We start from the raw sequence: 14,000 nt of genomic DNA on the forward strand, positions 1-14,000 counted from the left end.
GCTGCACAACATTTACCAACAGAATTAACTGTATCACTTGGTATCAAGATGACATTTCAAGCTCAATTACATTTTCATATGTCCCAGACTGGTAGCTTTGATGCATTCTAAGAAAATAAAACCTAGAAATGGGCCAACGGCAAATTGTTGTAAAAAGATTCAAAATATGAAATGGCCTTTTCTGTTTCTGTTTCGGTCAAAAATGCAATCTTATTTGTTAAAAATGCAATGTTATCAGAACAGTCTGAAATTTTATCACAGGTTGGTGGAAATAGAATGCAAATAATTACTTTATAAGAGTTCCACCATTTGAGAATTGTATTTAGCAACTTCAGAGTTTCCAAGAGTCCTTATTAGCAAGTACATTGGAGCCCTTATTAGCAACTACATGAACATTGCCAGGAGATGCTACCTGGTGTTACATTTTAGTGTGATAGGGTATGAATCTAAGAACTTCAAAAGATGCTTGCAACAAACAGCCAAACCTACAGAGAAACTCACAGCTGGATTTCATGTTGTGTTTACTTAGCAGAGTCAACCCTTAGGAAGATTTTGCTCTGAAACTGTATAAAGACTAAAATTCAAAGCCACTTACTCCTGATAAACCATTCAGAAGCACAGAGTTGAACTAAATTCACTTGCTTTCAAAGCAGAAGGATGAAAGACCTTGAAGTTGCAATAAGATGAACCAGTCACACTTTGATGCAATTATATCTACTTGCTTAATAGACTCTCAATGGAAAAGAGCTCTCTACAGTTGCCGTCGAGATATAATCCCATTATTCATCATAGATGTGGCACCACTCTCACCTGTACCCCTTCAAGCTGACTTTTGGGACAAAGCAAAACATAGAGGGAAGCATTTCATGTCAGTTTGGAAAAAGAGTAGAACTGTAGTTCAAAAAAAAATGGGTATAAAATTCCATTTGTCTTTGAATGAGAAGCTGGAGGCATTTGATATTATCACACAATAGTTCAGGTTGGGAGGGACCTCTGGAGATCATCCAGTCCAACCTCCCTGCCAAGGCAGGGTCACCTGGAGCAGGTGACACAGGTGGGTTTGGAATGTCTCCACAGAGAGAGACTCTACAACCTCCCTGGACAGCCTGTTCCAGTGCTCTGCCACCCTCAATGTGAAAAGTTCTTCCTCATGTTGAGGTGGAATTTATTGTGTTTTAGTTTATGGCCATTGCTCCTTGTCCTGTCTGGACACCACTGAAATGAGTCTGGCACCATCCTCTTGGCACCTGCCTTGGAGATATTTGTGTGTATTGATGAGATCCCCTCTCAGTGTTCTCCAGACTAAACAGGCCCAGCTCCCTCAGTGTCTCCTCATCAGAGAGATGCTCCAGACCCCTCATCATCTTTGTGGCCTCTGCTGGACCCTCTCCAGTAGCTCCTTGTCTTTCTTGTATTGAAATGCCCAAAACTGTACACAGCACTCCAGATGAGGCCTCACTAGGGCCCAGTAGAGGGACATGATCACCTGCCTTGACCTGCTGGCCACATTCCTCCCAGTGTACCCCAGGATACCATTGGCCCTTCTGGCTGCAAGGGTACCCTACTGGCTTATGGTCAGCTTGTCATCCACTAAGACTTCCACGTCCTTCTCTGCAGAACTGATCTCAAGTAGCTCAGCTCTCCACCTGCACTGTTACTTGGTGTTATTCCTGCCCTGGTGCAGGACACTGCACTTGGCCTTGTTGAACCTCATTAGGTTTCTCTATGCCCAATCCTCCAGCCTATCCAAGTCCCGAATGCTGAACGGCAGCAGAGCCTTAGGGTGCATCAGCCATGGCCCCTGATTCCATACCATCAGCAAACTTGATGAAGTTCTATCCTTTCATCCAGGTCATTGATAAACAAATTGAATAAGAGTGGACCCAATATTGATCCCTGAGGAACGCCACCGCCTACAGGCCTCCAACTGGATTCTACTCTGCTGATCACAGCACTCCGAGCTCTGCCATTCTGCCAGTTCTTGGCCCACCTCACTGTCCATTCATCTAACCTAACACTACCTGAGTTTACCTACAAGGATATTGTGGGAGACAGTGTCAAAAGCCTTGTTGAAGTCAAGGTGGAAACATGCACTGCTCTCCCCTCATCGACCCATCCTGCCATACCATCATAGAACATACCAGATTGGTCAAGCATGATTTCCCCTCAGTGAATGCATGCTGACTACTCCTGACAACCTTCTTTTACATGCTTGGTGATGATCTCCACAATGACCTATTCCATCACCTTTTCAGGGATGGAGGAGAGGCTGACTGGCTGGGAGTTTCCAAGGTCTTCCTTCTCATCCTTTTTGAAGACAGAGAGTAACATTTCCCCTCCCTCCAGTTGTTGGGCACCTCTCTCGTTCTGCATGATTTTTCAATGATGGAGAGTGGTACAGCAACAACATCCGCCAGCTCCCTCAGCACCCAGTGGTGAATCCCATCAAGGCCCATGGATTTATGGGTGTTAAATCTGTCTAGCCAATCTCTAACCCAACCCTCTAAGACCAATGGGAAGTCTTTCTTTCTCCAGCTTTCTTCTCTTACCTCTGAGGATGGAGATTACTGAGGGCCGACAAAATTTTCATTCTAAACTCTTTCAAGGTAAAGGACAAATCGTGTCCTAAGACTTGTTTATTCTTTCTTTTCATCTTCTACCATCCTTCTCCCGCTCTTGGTTCTATCAGGATGGTCCCAATGCCTGTGCCTCTAAACCTGTCACTCTTCAATACCTCCACTTTCCTCAACTCCAGATCACTATTGAAAAAGAAATCTCTGCCTTCAAAGCTTTGATATTCTCTTCCAGATCCTTTGCTGATTTTAAAAATCTATTCTCTCAAAATGAAAAGAAGCTGTATGACCTTATGGACAACATCTTTTCACTTTCTCCTCATATATTTGTTCTTTTACCTATGACCTGGAACTTTTCCAGGATATGAACTTGGAGCACATTTTCAAAAAGAGGGATGGGATGCAGCTTCCTAACATTCAATAACTTAAAAGTACCCAAATGTGGGCACTCCAAACCATAATCAACCTGTTCAGGTTCTGAGACCCTGAAACACTGGTAGTACTTCACATATGACATGCTATTTTCATATTAAAGGTTTATTCACACACACTCTCTGCAATGTGTTCAAAATTTATTTCCTTTTTTTTTTTTACCATTGCCTAACACAAGCTTTCTCTCCTGTATTAAAATAGCAAATGAATGACGCATGCAATACAATAAAAACCTCATTTTCTGTTATTCTGAAATGTCTTCTGAAGCATTATTGAGTTACATCTGGTTCTGTTCAACCCTTTTTAACTTGACAAGATGAAGAAGCTTGGCATAAAAACCTTTGGAATGTTATGTGATCTAACTTCAGGTGTCTACAGCGTCAGTATCTAAACTGTAGCTAATTTTCTGTAGCCCGACTTTGTGGTTACAGGGAAAAATAGACATCATTAGAATGCAGCTCATCTGTAGCAGTACATTACAGGAGATGAATCATGCCCTGCAAACAACTATATATACTTTTTTTTTTTTTTTTGAATGTAGAGAGAACTGAGGGTAATTGTCCCAAGAAGCCTACAATTAGTCTGACAAATCCCTCCAGAAAATGTTAAAAGAATGGTCTTACCTAAGAGGAATATGGTTTCAAAGAGGAAAAGACAAGATCTGTCAGGTGTTGTATCTAGACAGCACTCACAACTATTTAGGGAGCAAAATGCAAATGGGAAGTTGCAATTTTTGAAGGTCATCAGAGGTCTACTTTATGTTTTTTCCTGAAATTCGAAGTAGTTAACCAAAATTAGTGGTTTAATCTCTTAGAATCATTACACAGATAAAGAAGAGAAACAGGCTGTTTCAGAAAGGGATTTTGGCCCAGGACTTTGCCATAAAACCCTTATCTGTTGAATGTATGAGGGATATTTTGGCATAACTTGGCAATTGGTTCAAATTAGATGTCTTATCTGTGGACCCGAGCCCCACTTCTGAAGTGTGTGGTGCAAACACCCCACAGGTTTTGCCATGAGTAGAGGCTGTTATTACTAGGACTTTTCCATCCAGGAATCATATACATATTCATAGTCTTATTTTAGTCTCTTGGAGTATGAACCATGCTTTGCCAAAGTCAGGCTGTCTAGGAGAAGGCATCTGAGTCTCTCTATGCTGCACAATGCTACAGTTGCCTTCACATACTAGGCTAGTCATCATCATTATTATTATTATTATTGATCCTGTATATTTTTCATCCTATAAGGATGAAAATCAGAACTTCTGTGGAGGCCTTGCACACAAAGCACAATACTTCAGCTCTGCCACATAGTAGATGTGATGGAGACAATGGAGAGAATTGGGAGCATTCTGCTATAAATGTAGGTGAAGCCCAGTGAGGCTTGTTGTAAAGCTACCTGCATGCTCTTCTACACAATATACATCAGGATTTTCAACCTATCATCATGACAAATATTTTATTTGAATACTGAGATTTTGTCAGAATATTTGAAAGACTTCAAAACCGCAAGCAGCAAAGAGTCTAACACATCTGTAGGGAAGATGTGACGGTTAATTACACTCTGAGTATCTTAGTTCTACCTCTGAATTTGTCAAGCTTCATATTCCATTGCCTGGATCTTGTTATATATTTTTCTGCTAAATTAAAGAGTCAATGAATATCAGAAATTCTTCCCTCTGCAAGTATTAGACTCTGATCAAGTCGGTTAACTTCCCCTTATTAAGTTAAATAGCTTGAGATTCTCTCTCTTTAATTACTGTACAAGCTCAGACTTTGCACTAAGCACCTGTTACAGCAATTTAAATCAATGAAAACCTCTGCAAAAATATGAACCTGCATACTAAGAAAATAAAGCAGAATAAGAAGAAAAGAAATCTTTCCTGACAGTCCATCTACTCTTTTCTGAAGAGATGAAAGAGAAAAATGTATGTCACACAATAGAAACCACAACAATGACAATAAATGACACGGGGAAGTTTACAGTATACACAAACTAAGGAAAGGAAAGTCAAAATTACAGGTAGACAACACATAAAAAACAATACGGTTTTCTATTAATGAATATTTTCTTCCCACTTAGGACACAATTCTACACCAATGAACAAAATTTCCTCAGAACTCTGTTTTTCTTAGAAATAAAATTACAAGATACTGGAAAAAGCAAAAATACGATGTTGATTGAAATCTTAATAAATCAGATTTTTTTCAATCTGGTATCTAATAAATACATTTAAAAAAAATCTGAGAATAATGGGATGATTTAGTGTTGATGATACAAGTTTGGTATGCCTTCAATATCTTCTGATGGATAGGCAGATGAAGCTTAGGTTGACAAACTTAAAATTAGTGCCCTAACTCTAGTGAAATGGAACATGTCCCTGAGTTATTCAAGCTAGAACAGATAAACAGATGGGAATATGCGATTACTGCTGTCTTGGTACCATTAGTCATATTTTTCATAGCCTTGGTTTATAAAGCAGCAATGTATTTTCTGAAAATCTTAAAATCAGTCCAGATAATTATTTTATCCTCAGTTAAACCATGGTATGGGATGAATATTTGAAGCATGTTTTAAATTGAGTTTCATAAGTGTTTTTTTTCTCAATTTGTGCCCATTGTTGTTGGAATGAATCAAGAAGGAGAGTGCCTGGGTTACTAGGAGATACTGCAAATCAGAGAAAAACAGTTATATCTGAAGAGCACATCAGCACAGGGTGGAAACATCATCTGGAATCTCAGTAGGACGAGGGTTACCAAGTGCAGGTTTTCCAATGGCTGTATCCAGAGTCAACAGAAGGTAGTGGGAATCTTTGGTAAGTCCTGGTTTGGGGGTTTGGCTATTGGAAATGGCCAAACAAGCCTGAAAATCTACATTCATTTAATGTCTTATATCTTACAAACCAGAATTTACAACATGGTGAGTTGTAATGAGCAAATGACTCGAAATCCCTCAAAATTCTGAGCCAGTTGAATTTTGGCATTCATGAGCAGCATAGCACTCCTTGACAGAGCTTTTCAGTGGCTTAGTATATGTTTGGATCAATGGCAAAAACCACATTTGAACCTGGGCAGCGTGTTGGCATTACAGTAATGAGCCTCCAGGAGCACCTGGGCAGTGATTTGGCTCATGGAGAGGGATGTTTGGCACTGAGCAGCCTCACATGGCTGACCTCGTCTGGACGTGCACGTTACAAGCCACCATCAAATTTGACCGTAACCAAGTGCCAGGGCTCCCGACAAGCTGTTCTGAGGTTGTTCATTTTGAGTCCAAAATGAATGATTTTAGTGTGGCTCATTCCTACAGTGTCACGTATTTTCAAGCCACTAACATGATTTGTAGGAAATTTAAAACTGTACACAGTTGATCAAGTGCACTGGACTTCCTCCACTGTGTCAAGCAGAGTGATTTGTCGAGAGAGATGATGTTGGACAAGGTTTGAAAGGAAGTTGCTGGTGGTCAGAAGACAGACTTACAGAGTTTCATGGGTTCATTCTTTGTCAGTATTTGATTGAAGTCTTTCCTACGTCAAGCACTGATCAGCACAAATTTAACATCTGGATTTAATCATTAACAATATTTTCAAGACTATTTTTTTTTCTCATCCCCAAGATTCTTTGGCATTCTTCCTGTCTGGGAAGAGCAGCAAGATTAACATGTAATGTGATGCTTGGAACTGCTGTTGGAAAACAATAGGAATCCAGATACTGCACCTAGAAGGTCTTTCTAGATGTTTTGTGACTGAAGAAAACACACAAATGTGTGATTTGCCTTCTATAGAAAAACAAGAGTTTGTTTTGACAGAAGCTTTGAGAAGATTGGAGGAAATCTGAGGCACAGTAGACTGACTTAAAAAAAAAGGTCAGTATTCACCTCATTGCATTATATTTAACAATGCAAGACAAACTGTCTTCGGTTTAAACTTTATGAAGCTGCTTCTTCATTTTTAATTGTGATAGAATAGATTGATTCCAGGGGCTGATGTAATAAGATGGTGTTAATTCTTTTATTATATGAGTACATGACACTAGGCTTCTCAAATAGCACTATATGTGAATGTATGGGCAAATCAAACTCAAAAGATCACATTTGGCTTCAGACTTAGACTTTTAGTGTTGAAAGTATAGAAGTAATTCCATTAAGTGTGTTCCCATACCAGCCAGGGGAGAAATATTCAGTAGAGACAGTTCATCTTATGTGGGTGCAGTAGTTTTAAAGATACCTGTGTATATGACAGGTGTATACCTGAAAGCAGAATCTTCACTCACATTGAATCCTATTCAAAAGTTTGCCACAAACCAGATTGCATAATTTACCTTAGTGTTTTCTCGGTGTACACAGATATTATTATTTTTATTCTAATAATTATTATTACTGATAATGATGATAATAATAATATTAATAATTCTCATGCACCCTGTTCAGTTGGGGAACAGGAGATGTGTCTACCATGCAAAAATTATTTGTGGGCTGTATCAAGCTTAGCCTTGATAAAGAGGTATGTTCATTTTTTCTATTCAAAATACTCTCTGGACTGTCATTTTTCCATTGCAGTTGATATGCTAAGCTTAAAGGACAAAAATATTAGGTCTGTCCTTGCCACTAATTTGATTTTCAGGTTTAGGTCCATCCTACACATATATCTTATTCCTACCATATGTCCATGATCCCAAATGCACAAAAACCTTTAGTAATAAAAATTATTATTAATAACACTAGGCAGAGAAGAGGTTAGCATTAAGGGATATTTTGGTCAGAAACTGTGTTGCATTGGTGCCCAGTTGCAGCCTAACAGAGAATAAATTTCCTATATAATAAGCTATATTAACAACAAAAACAAATATATCAAGTAAACATTCATAGATCATGTCTGAACTATGATAATGTAGAACTGAGAAAATATGGTCTAGTCTGCTTAAAAATCTGGCCATGCTGCTGTGCACTTGCAAGTATCTCAAGCAGGAAATGATGGAAAGCTCCACTGATCTCAAGTAACTCAATTGTTTTTCCTTTTCTAATCAAATATCTTCATAGTGAGGGACCAGAAATGCATCATTCAGCATGCAATGTAGTTGTGAAAGCATGAAATATGACACTTCACTCTTAATGCAATATTAAAGATTAAAAATGTTTATTACCTGTTATTCTTCTCTTAATTGTTTTGTGTAGAGAAAAATAGAAGTTGCTGCCTTAATGCATAAAAAAATCACAATGTGCATTCATAGAGGAGAGCAAAGTATTGGGGCTATGAAAATTATGTAAATGATGAATTCCAGTGAAAGAACTTTCAAACCCTTAGGGTCTTCAAACAGCATTAATTCAAGAAATTAGATACAAAATTTAACTTTTTCATGCTAATAATGATTTCATAAGGAAAAACTCGTTAGTAAAGGTGACAAATACAAAGTTCTATTGAACATTTAAATTCAGGAATCTTAGTATGCGCCCCTGGGATATATTTACACAGCCAATGACTCTGATGTTATTAAGTAATTTATTTGAGAAAGTCTCCATTCATGAGTTTACATAAGAACAATATCAGGTTTACAAAGGCTTGTGTTGTCAGTTTAGCAAATACCTAATTCACAATGACTTTTGCTTAAGATTTTCATTAGGTTGTTCACTATTGTTTGATCATTTAATGTCAGCTTCATGAGATCAAAATTTTCCCTATATGAAAAGAGGAAATTAAAAGGAGAAATAAATTAAAAAGAGCAAACTTAACTTAAATTTAAATCAACTTTGCCACAAAAGGGAGGAGAGCAGAGTCGGCACTTGAGATTATGCTTTGCTTGGGTATAAACTACCCACATTTGGCAATTTAAGGTTTTGCTGTAGTATATTTCCATGCCAGCAGTACCAAAAAAAGTATTGAAACATCTGGGATGTTGCATATGGTTCATTTGTTCAGGACCGATCTGTTATATGACAGTATCGATTTCTGGCAACATTAGTTAGGGGTTCATCAATTAGATAGGAAACAAAACCACACTAAATCCCTTGATTTCTGTGCCTATTCATGCTGTAATCTATGGTCTCTGGCCAGTGTTTCAGGCAATGTGAAAAAATACCTAAAAATCACAATTCCTGCATCAAGGGCCAGAGTGGATATGACAGAGAGAAGAAGCCCCAAATCTGAAAATAGGGATGGTCAAAATTGTCAACAGAATATTTATCTTCTTACAGAAAATGCTGGTTCATCAATACAGAAATATTTCCCAGTAAATGAGCTGACTTTACTCAACTTTCTAATGAAATACAGGCAAATCTTGAAATTTTCATTGTCTCCTGGCTGGATCATTGACCATCATTCCTCAGAGACCTCCCTGGTCCCCAAGCTCTGTCACAAGGCTGTGCTGGAGGAGGCTTGATTCAATAAGTGTTTGAAATCACAGCTTGTTCCTGTTACAACCTGCCTCCAGTGCTTTTTCTCCTCCTCAGGATGGTCCTCACTCACTCATCACCATGGTTCCCGCATTTTAGGTGTCTTTCCTCCTTTACCTCTCCTACTCATTCAGGCTACAACAGCAACACATCAGCCTTTGTGATTCCGTGGGAGAGATCCAATCTGTGCTCCAAGGCTTGTCTCTATCCCTTCCAATATACTTCATTGCACACGTCCTAAGACAGCTGAATCTTAAAGGACAACTTGCCTTTGTGTTAAACATTTTGCTCTGCAGCGGCAGGAAACCCTGGCCCACACCTTACTGTAGGCCAAAAAGAAAACAATATTGAAATAAAAGCCCATATTGCAGCAATTACTAAATTGTGTCACATTTGACTGGAGTATGAGCTGCCTGGAGGGTCTAATTCAGACATGAGAAGGCAAAAGTGAATTTCCTGGCAACATCTCCCATGAGAAATTAAAATACGACTTACAAATAAAACATGCAGAATTATGCAGTGACTATCTTGACCGTAACCTATCTTTCCACTAACCTAGATGACTTTAATCTTTAACTTGTGTTCTTTACTGAATATATATATAATGAGAGTATATAGGAAGGGGCAGGCAAGGTGAGGTTTGGTCATATTTACTAACACGTGAGTCACTCAGATGTAACTGCACTTGTGTGTTCTCTGGTAGAGTGGTTCTCTGATGCTTTAAACACTTCTGAAATGCAGAAGGGCTCTAATCCATATAAAAATAAGCTCCATTAGTAGGTAGGATAGTCACAGGATAGGAACTGTAAGAGAAATTATGAAGCTTGAAAGGTAATGATATTGGAAAGGACTTTCTTGCAAGGTAGGACTTATCAAGAGGAAATTAAAGGTTGGAAAACTAAGAAAATAGGAGATGAGAAATGATACAAAATTAGGCAAGGATTCACAAGTAAAGTCAGATATTGAAACTCTGAAGTTGTTTTATTGGATCAGTATTAAGGTGCAATCTGTCTGAGTAAAGGAGAGAAAGCAGCTAGGGATGACTTCCAGATACAGACATGAGAGACAAAGAGGGATTTGGTAGCATAATCTTGGAGAGAAAGTGAATAAGGGGAAGTGCCTGGAAGTAAGTAAAAAAAAAAAATTAGTATATGTAGTGCTTAGAAATAGGTTACCATTCACCAAGAAAAATTACCATCCATGTGATTAGTGCTGAAAAATAAAAATGGAAAGCAGGAAACAGAAATGGAATGGGTTAATATTTTTGTAATAAGAGCCATCCACATATTCAGAGGGATTGATTTTATTTCTCCAGGAATACCATTGAAGTTTTTATTATTAAACATGAGGTAAAACTGAAGTTTACATCACAAACTGAAGTAGAGGAACTGGTTTCATACAGGTTATCAGAGCAAAGGAGAACAGTTTATTCTGCATAATGACACAACATGTGGGTACCTACAGGGATTGCAGAAAGAGGTAAAAACTCATGATTCCCTTCCCTTCTTGAAGACTAAAGGTTGATTATTTATGTACTGGTGGGATGTCTTTAAAAGTCAGCATACATTTAAAATAAAGTCTTTTCGATGACTCTTTCTTAAATTTGAGTTAGATACAATGATGTGGGGGAAGATGCTTCCTCATATTTATGAGTGATCTCATCCTTATGCTGTTCCAACCGGACTGTAAAGAGCTGCTCCTCAGACTCCAGGTGGTAGGATGGATTTAAATGGAGGACATTGAGGCACAATGTCTGACACATCCCTGTCCACAACAACTCTTCTACAGAGGTCCTGCATTGTAAGGATGAAAAAGGTGCTGGGAGGACTAAATTCTCCCTCTGAAACTGCTGAAAGGTTTTTATAGTTTTATTTTTCTATATGACAATGAAATATTCACTGATCATAAGACAAAGAGGGAGAAGCACAATCCCTGCTAATGAAATAGAGCCACAGGAAGTGGAATACGGAGCAATTTGCTACTAAACATTGGATTGAGTCCATAGGTATCCTGGATCACAGTATCCTCAACCATTCAGTCTGCTTCTGATGTCCTGCATTAATCCCCTAGTGTCATTTGTTACCAAAATCATATGGGAAAGTTTACCACTCGGGTCCTCATGTTCCCAGAGAAAATTAAGGATTTCCCACACACTTCATAGTTGTGGGTTGCTCCAGAAATCCATCCTGACTCCCTATAAGTTTGTCCGGCTCCTTTTTAAAACACTGTGTATCATCCTCTTGCTTCAGCGACCTCCTAGTTGAAGGTAGTTGATGAAGAAATAGTATTATAACTGAATCTTTCACAGTACTAAACGTCACTGTTTGATACAAAAGGCAATCTTAGAATATACAGTTAGAGAATTATGTCAAACTCTGATTTCTTAATAGTTCCACAGTGTTTCTCTACTGTTCGACAGCAGTCTTGAAAGTTGCCTAGGAAGTATTATAGCTAAAGAAAGATTAAGAAAATGCATTTCTAGTTCCTAAAGGTGAGAAAAACAAGTCTTATGTAAAATTTCTCTACCTTCAGATAAAACAAAACCCATCAGAAACACAAACAAGAATACACAACTGTATGTTACCTTTCCTAAATAATTGCCAATTGCTTAACTGCTGATTAAAAAGCGGAACAGACACAGTCAGGATCATATATCCATAACTTGAAATTTCATTTTTATTATACTGTACACACTTTTTAAAGTCCTAGAACTGACATTGTTTACCCTTGACCTCTGGAGTTTGACAAAGTTTGGCCTTGAAAGATTGTTTCCATTGGAGGGAGCAAGTCATTATATGGTTCAGGGATATTTTTAATGCTAAGTTGATTCTTTGTTTAGAGCTATGGACATATATGCTCAGTTCCAGGACATAAAAGGGTAAGACTAAAAAGGATATTTTTTTTCTCAGAAATCTCCCATTCCAGATTTTTACCCACAAAAATCTTCCTTGTTTGTGCTTCAAAAAAAGAAACAGAACTTCTCTATATACAGCAAACAGATAATATAGGAAAAAAAATATCACTCAGACCACCTGATTCTGATACAATTTTTCAAACAGCCCAATAAAAAGTGCTGCTTTAGTGTAAGACCCAAAACCAAATCAAGCCCAGTAAGTAATGACCCCTCAGTCTGTAATTCAGTCACTTGGAAACCCAAAGTGTAAGAAATCATGTTTATCCGTTGGACAAAGTTACCAAACATTTTCCAGCAAAATTAACCCAGAATGTTTTCGGGCCACTTTCCCTCATTGGATAAGTCAGTTGATTGATTGATTGATTGATCTGTCTTTATTTACACACATACACACACACACACACATATAATATATTTATATATACACTCTCCTGCTCGGGGTGTTGGGGTTTCCATGTAAAGTACATCAGCAAGTGTTTAGAGAAACATGCTGCTCGGTGGTTAGAGCACATCATTTAAGGAAATTAGTTATGATTTATGGCAGCAAATAAATAAGACAAAGCTTGTTTAACATACCTCAGCATTAAGTATCTGCTGCATTAATTGTCTCCAAAGTCTGTTCCATTTGTTATCTAACAAGGTATGCTCCATTATTATTTTTATTCAGTTCATTGCTTGATTCTATCTGTCCTTTCAAAATTAGCTTGTCTAATGAGAAACCACTTTGGCTGGTAGTTCATTTCACATAAAAAGGTGGAATTCTTGTTTACTGAGAAAGTGATTGGATTATAATTTTGAAAAGAAAGAAATATGAATTGTAATAAATTATTTCTTAAAAAATACACAGGAGCATGAAAACTAGCAAACTCAAGACAAATTAAAAGCTCTAATGAATGAAAAGGCTATAAATAGAATATGAAACTGGAAAGAATAATTTATCATTGTAACTTACCTACTCGTTGTTATTCTGTTGAAAAGAGCTGAATACCTAAGGAAAGAAGAAAAGATTTATGTATTTACCAAATGATGGTCAAGTAAATATTTATATTAGCTCTCACTTTTCTTCTAGTTTGTCAGCCCTTATAAACCTAATTAAACCTTTCTTATAGAAAGAATAAATATAATTTAACCACAGTTGTGAGACCACAATTCTATTTCAGTTATTGATTAAATTCTGTTGATGAAGTTTTCATGATCATAGGTAGACTATACTAAAGTTTTATGCATCTGTGTATATTTAAATGAAGGGGAGAGAATGCAGAAATTATACTCAAAACTGGGCAGTATACTGGGGATGTTTCTACAGTTGATCTATCCCATATATTCTACTGCTTCTCAACATTTCAATTTCAATTCACACCAAATTTTATGGCTTTTTTCTTTTTTGTTTTACCACTTAAAAAGATTTTATTGCTAATCCTGTTTTTTTTAAAAATTCTTTTTTAGCTAAAACAAGTAGATCGAGCATTAAACATATGATAAATTAATGAAATGAACTATGAAAATTGTCTAAAAGAAAATAAAACACATAAAATAGAATGTGCAAAATTATTGTAAATAAGATTACAGAAGTCAGAAACAAGATCTGATAACTAAATTATAATCTTCTATTATAGATTTATTATATTATTATATTATAGAGAGTAGAAAATAGAGCAATTGTTATGAAATTCTGAAATACTAGGGAAAACCTGACA

At 37.3% G+C, this 14,000-nt stretch overlaps 1 protein-coding gene across 1 annotated transcript in view; it reads right to left on the minus strand.

The window, feature by feature from the left end:
• The window catches only part of CELF2 (CUGBP Elav-like family member 2), a 456,142-nt gene extending 442,851 nt beyond the window's left edge, over positions 1 to 13,291 (minus strand). Inside the window, exon 1 of the mRNA XM_039386308.1 lies at positions 13,256 to 13,291. The gene's annotated coding sequence lies outside the window, so the exon portion shown is untranslated. The remainder of the gene's footprint in view (positions 1 to 13,255) is intronic.
• Between the last annotated feature and the right edge of the window lie 709 nt (positions 13,292 to 14,000).

The sequence above is a fragment of the Pipra filicauda genome, unplaced genomic scaffold, assembly GCF_003945595.2.
Source record: "Pipra filicauda isolate LSUMZ 115617 unplaced genomic scaffold, ASM394559v2 scaffold119_size3216105_pilon, whole genome shotgun sequence".
NCBI classification, from domain to species: domain Eukaryota; kingdom Metazoa; phylum Chordata; class Aves; order Passeriformes; family Pipridae; genus Pipra; species Pipra filicauda.